We start from the raw sequence: 5,597 nt of genomic DNA, 5'->3' as shown, positions 1-5,597 counted from the left end.
TGAATGTCTGAAAGTTCAGTATTAGAGCTTTCTCTCAGTTATGTACCTAAATCTCCTTCCAAACTTATTTAAATCCTCATCACTAAAAGTTAAGCGTAGTCTCAATGGGTTCATAAGCATTGCTGGGAGAGTCCTTGTAATTTTCTTAAACTCCAGGGGGCCATGTCCACCCCTAAACCGATTAAGTCAGAAAGAATAAGCAAATTTCAAACGTAGCAAAAATTAAGGGATTAAAACAAAAAAAAAAAAGCATTTAAAGTTGCCTCTTAAATATTTTATATTTTATTGCTATTAATTTAAGACAGTCATTGAGAGTGATTGGTAAAAGGGAAAAAGTGGTATGATTCACTGATAAGATATTGGACCAAAATGTCAATTGGGACTAAAACTCATAGTTGTAAGTAAGTCTATTATTTATGTGTATATATATATCATATATATCATATATATGATACATAAAATTTATATATATAATTAATATATTCTATGCTAACATAAATTATATGGGATATAATATATGGAATTTCTTCCAAAGATCTTGTTCTAAATTTACTAGGTCCTGCTAACTCTGAAAGGTGAATGCAGCTCCCTTGATATGTGGTAAATTCTCACGTCTGTGGCATCTTACCCTATTTATGAACCTGCCACACATAATGCCTTAGCAGATAGAATTTGAACCATTTTCCGTGCTGAATGAAGGGATAATATGTTTATAGGTAAGTCTCCCTCTCTCTCCTCCTCAAGTGCGACAGAAATGTTTGACACTGAATCCTAATAGATACTCTACTTGTAAACATAGTTTAGAGCTCTTGTAATATTTATAGTTCAACTGGAAGGAATACCTATATATTTTGATGAAATAATTTTAGTATACATTTATATATGTATGTATCACCCATATGGTTAGTAGTTTTTTAGTAATACAGTATAATTATGCCAAAATTGTCACTTTCTGAGAAACGAGAACAGCCCTAGGAAGCCAATACTAATATGTATTGATTATTTATTAGATGGCAGTCACAAAATTGCAGGTTTTAACTATTATCTCATTTTGATCTGAAAATATGATTGTGAGAATTGTATTAGTCACATTTTGTAGATAAGAAAACGAAGGAAATGACTGCTGTAGGTTTAACACACTACATTGTGCTAAAAACACAAAGACTTTAAAAAATATCTGTCATTTCTCTGCCCACTTTAACTATCTACCATTGGCTACATTAAAAGTTATTAAGTCTCCATTCTAGGAGGTTTGTCCTCAAGTGTGTTTAAAGATTTGTTATGGAGCTTGTAGACGGCCCAAGACAGCAAAAGCATAAATGAGCAATTGTAGGAAATTGTAGCTGTTTTCTGGCCCCGATAGAATTAGAGGTATTGCAGCTCTTACAAATGATCCTTATAGGGCTGCCCCTAGAAGACAGCAGTAGATGTTGGCAACATTTATGGAAACACAAGCACTTGGTAAAGCAATCCACTAACACCTATTTTATTTAAGAGCGCATATAAAATTTTCTGTTTCTTTGGTTTGGGTTGGGGGTTTCATTAAGTAGACAGGATATGCATTTCCCTTTCTGTCAAGCTTTCATTATGTGTCGCTCCAAGGCTGACGTCCTCAGAGAACCAGGAAAAAATACAAATGACACTTTTCTTCTTATGGGAGGATTCCTTTTCACTACATAGTTTTCATATCTGTAAAATAAAAGCCAGTTAATGATTAAGAAATAAGCTGCACAATGTTTTTTACGCACAAAAAGCTTAAGATATAATACATTAAAATTCTACTGCAGAATCTAAGTAGCAGGTATCTGGATGTTTACTGTGCAATACTTTCAACTTTTCTGTATGTTTTTAAATTTTCGTGATAAAATGTTGGGTGGGGGAAGCTTTAGATACAATTAAATACAATCTAAAATTACACATCAAACTACTAATGGTAGTTATTGCTCTGAAGAGTAGGAATTAACAAGAGACTTTCATTTCCTCTGAATTTTCATATTTTGTGCAAAAGCTTGTGTTATCTATTAGGAAAGGTTATTTCTATTTTATATGTAAAATAAAATTGGTAGAAAAAGTTATCAGTAAAACAGAAAATGGATCACTGAACTGCTTTAAAATTCTGTATCCTTTTTGATGGAGAGTGAAAAGAAAAATGTCACTCATGTTGGAGAGGTTCTTTCTTCCCATGTGTTGTGCTAGAGGAATTACTTTTTAAATTTCATTAAGACCCCAGTAATAGAAAAGTCAAAGAACAACCACAACTGTAGTATGTTGACAGTCTGTTATACGCAGTACCTTGTTGGAAATTACATACATGTATATGTTTATTACCTGTATACATTATATACACACATGTTTGTATGTTACATGTCTATATTACACACCTACATATATAAATAGACATATTACGTATGTATTTCCCTACTTCAAATTGCATATGATTTAGTTGGAGAGACAAAAGTAGCATAATGAAAGAAAAGACATTTTTAAGTCAAACTCTCAAACAGAAATTCAGAGAAAGGGACTTGAATAGAGTGGTTATGCAGAATTAATGTATTTGAATAAAACTACAGGGAAGAGTCCGGGAATTGAAAAATCCTCCAAAACATGCAGATTAGTTATGTCTGTGTGTATGTGTGTATATATATATATGTATGTATATGTATATATTTGTTTTATATTTTTAACCCATTTCTAAAATAAATATAAAACCTGAGAATTTGCACATGTCATTTTTCTTGAGGGTATGACTTTTAATAATGCTGCCTGTAATTCCATCAGATGGGCATATCTTATTTTATTAATCCTTATTTTGTGGATGGCCATGTTTAGTCAGCCATTAGCTAGTATTCTAAATAATGTAAAATATCCTTAGATTCACCGTTTTGATATTTGTGCATAGCTAAATATACTACTCTTCATTTCTTTTTGGTTCCTCATTTACTTTTATCTTTGAGGTCCGGGATAATAGATGATTTTTATATAGCATACATGAGCTATAGCAACAGGTGCTCTGAGTTAAGGAAAAGTCACATGTGAAAATCAATTTCTATAAAAGATAAAACTGTGAACAAATTCTTCATGTTGTATGAATGATTTCCCGTAGGTTCTCTAACTACAGATGTGCTTCAAGTGTACTTGTATTTATAGCATTTTAATTTATATGCCTTTGTATCTCAATGTGTGTTGATATGTATGTTGAGTTTATTTCACTAGACTTTCGATACCTTTCCTAAAGGTAAAATTAATCGGTACAAATACCACAAACTTTACTTGTAAGTACTTCTTAAGCTGATTTTATTAAGAATGAGCTTCAAAGTATTTCATATCAACGTTATGCTGGAAATTATTTTAATTCCAACCATAAGCTACACTATTTGTCTCCAGCATATCAGAAATTCCGACGTTAAGGGTTTATTGAAAAATAAGTGATTCTTATAACACAGAGACCAAGTATTTCCAGGATGAAAGTGTAGCATTGCTGCTTTCTCTGGTAGTGTTAAGTATTCCATTTTCCTTACGGATTTAATATTTTTCCAAATGTAGCTGTATGAAAAAGTTAAAATACAGCACTTCCCGCAGAACCATTTGTCATTTACCTACATTTACTGTGTTTACTGTCCTCTGTGTATTGCTAAACTTCACTTTTAATAGGAGAAAATAGGCCTTAAAAGGGAAGCAGTATTTTACTGCTGAGCAAGAAACTATTTGTATTCCTCTTTCACAGCCTGCCTGGTAGCATGTAGAATGCCTCTTGACCAAAGGAGATGGTATGAATATTCATGTGTTTTATGAATCACAGAGTTGAGGCCGTATGGTTTTCCCATTTATCAATTACTGGTTTAGGATTACCCAGCCGAAGAGTTGAACTGATTAACAACGCTCTTTTTGTTTGCTCCGTGTTGAGGTGAAACAGCCCGGTGACAACTGTATTATTTCTTGCCTCTTCAGCTGTCCACACTTGTGCAGGAAGCTTAACATCCTGTCAGGTTTCATCATGTAGCCTCTTTATTACGACGTTGTGAGAATTTGTGTAGTAGTAAATCAGAGTAACTTTTTCAAGTTCCATTTCTCATTGTGGTAAAGACCCCCACGGTTACTATGGCTAACGAGCATGGCTAATCGTGCCCATCATAAGTGATCTCAGGTATGCTTGGCATCCAACTGGAACTGTTCAAGTTTTAAAAGTTAATGCCACAGGCAGTTGAGAAAAGCAGCTGCAGGGAGGACCTGACTGGGGTTGTAGAGGAGTTGGGATCCTTCAGACACACTCACCTGGATGGACTAAGTTAGCATGTTTGTTTTGATTTGGGTTTGTATTTGCTGTTGTTTTTCCCCCTCTTTGCCTCCAGCCTGCTCTCTTAGCTCCTGTTTAAGGGACCACTCGAGATTTCTACGAGGCCCACCGATTCTGCTGAAATAAAATTAGCACAAACAACACAAACCAATGAATTCTTTAGTGTTTTGAGAACTCTGCTTTTCAGAAACTTGAAAGTCTAAGCTCTTCGAAAAAGAAAAAAAAAAGTAGTTAGAAACCTAGAAGCTTGGTCCTCCTCTCCTCTGGACCGCCCCCCCTGTCTCCCTCTCAACCCCCATTCCCCACCCCCTTGGCCTCCCCTTACCCCGCCTTCATGTTTACCTTCATTAGTATGCAATGGTACAGTTTAATTGGGTAGTGTGAAAATAGTCAAAGCCTAAAGGGGCTTTCTTGATGCTGAAGTAGCGATTTCTTTTTCAAGAGAACAATGAACCTGCTCAACCAGTATTTAGCAGCTTAGATTTAAATTCAAACTTTTCTTTTTGCTCTGTTACATATTGATTCCCACTTTATCCCTTCTTCTGTTTCTCTGTGGTTTCATGTGCTATCTTTGACGAGGGTCATCTGTTTTAGTTTGTGTGTGTGTAAACATCCCATGCTTTTGTTCTCTTCTTCACTGACTGGGCAGCTGGTTTTAAATCTACAGAAGACTATTTTTTATAGAGTGGGAATTATTTCTTACGTTCCTCTATAATTGTAAACATGAAGGAAATCAGGTGGCTCCCACCATCTACCGAATATTCCAGTGCAGTCTGAATTTGCTGTCATTTTGTTCTTTCTTCACAGACACCACTTTTACTGCTAACCTAGTTGAAAAGGAGCCAGGGAGAAGAGAGAAACTGCCTGACACTTCAGTGGTGTAGGGCTACTACCTTTGCTCTAGTGTGAGAGAATCTAATTTTCTCTGTGAATCTGGGACTACACAAGAGGCGAGTTAGTACCCTCTGGCACTTAGGGATCCCTCGCATAGCTTATGCCGACCTACAGTCTGAGAGATTGAATCCCCTTAGCCTACAAAGAAACCTGATACAAAAAACAAACGAATCTGCACATTTTAAGTAGATTTAAAAGGAGTCTATAGTTTGGGAAATCAAATAAAACTTTTTTGGGGGGAAAGAAATCCATTTGCCACGTAGGACTCTATAAGATCAAGACAGTGTCAGTGCTGTCGAATTTCTTCTCTCAGATCCAAACATATCATTGTATTCAGAGTACCAGCCTTTAGCTGCCAGGGATTCTGAAAATTCTGTTTGTGAAGCAATGAACAGTGTCAAATTCTTTG

General features: G+C 35.3%; 1 long non-coding RNA gene across 1 annotated transcript; it reads right to left on the bottom strand.

Annotated features, from left to right (window-relative positions):
* Positions 1–1,462: 1,462 nt before the first annotated feature.
* Positions 1,463–4,407, bottom strand: LOC140598148 (uncharacterized). Its single transcript, XR_012000272.1, has 2 exons — positions 4,273–4,407; positions 1,463–1,689 (listed from the first exon to the last, which is right to left on the bottom strand). It is a non-coding gene; the product is annotated as an uncharacterized lncRNA (long non-coding RNA).
* Between the last annotated feature and the right edge of the window lie 1,190 nt (positions 4,408–5,597).

Source organism: Vulpes vulpes, chromosome 3 (assembly GCF_048418805.1).
Source record: "Vulpes vulpes isolate BD-2025 chromosome 3, VulVul3, whole genome shotgun sequence".
NCBI lineage: Eukaryota > Metazoa > Chordata > Mammalia > Carnivora > Canidae > Vulpes > Vulpes vulpes.
This window is presented reverse-complemented; position numbering and strand designations above follow the sequence as displayed.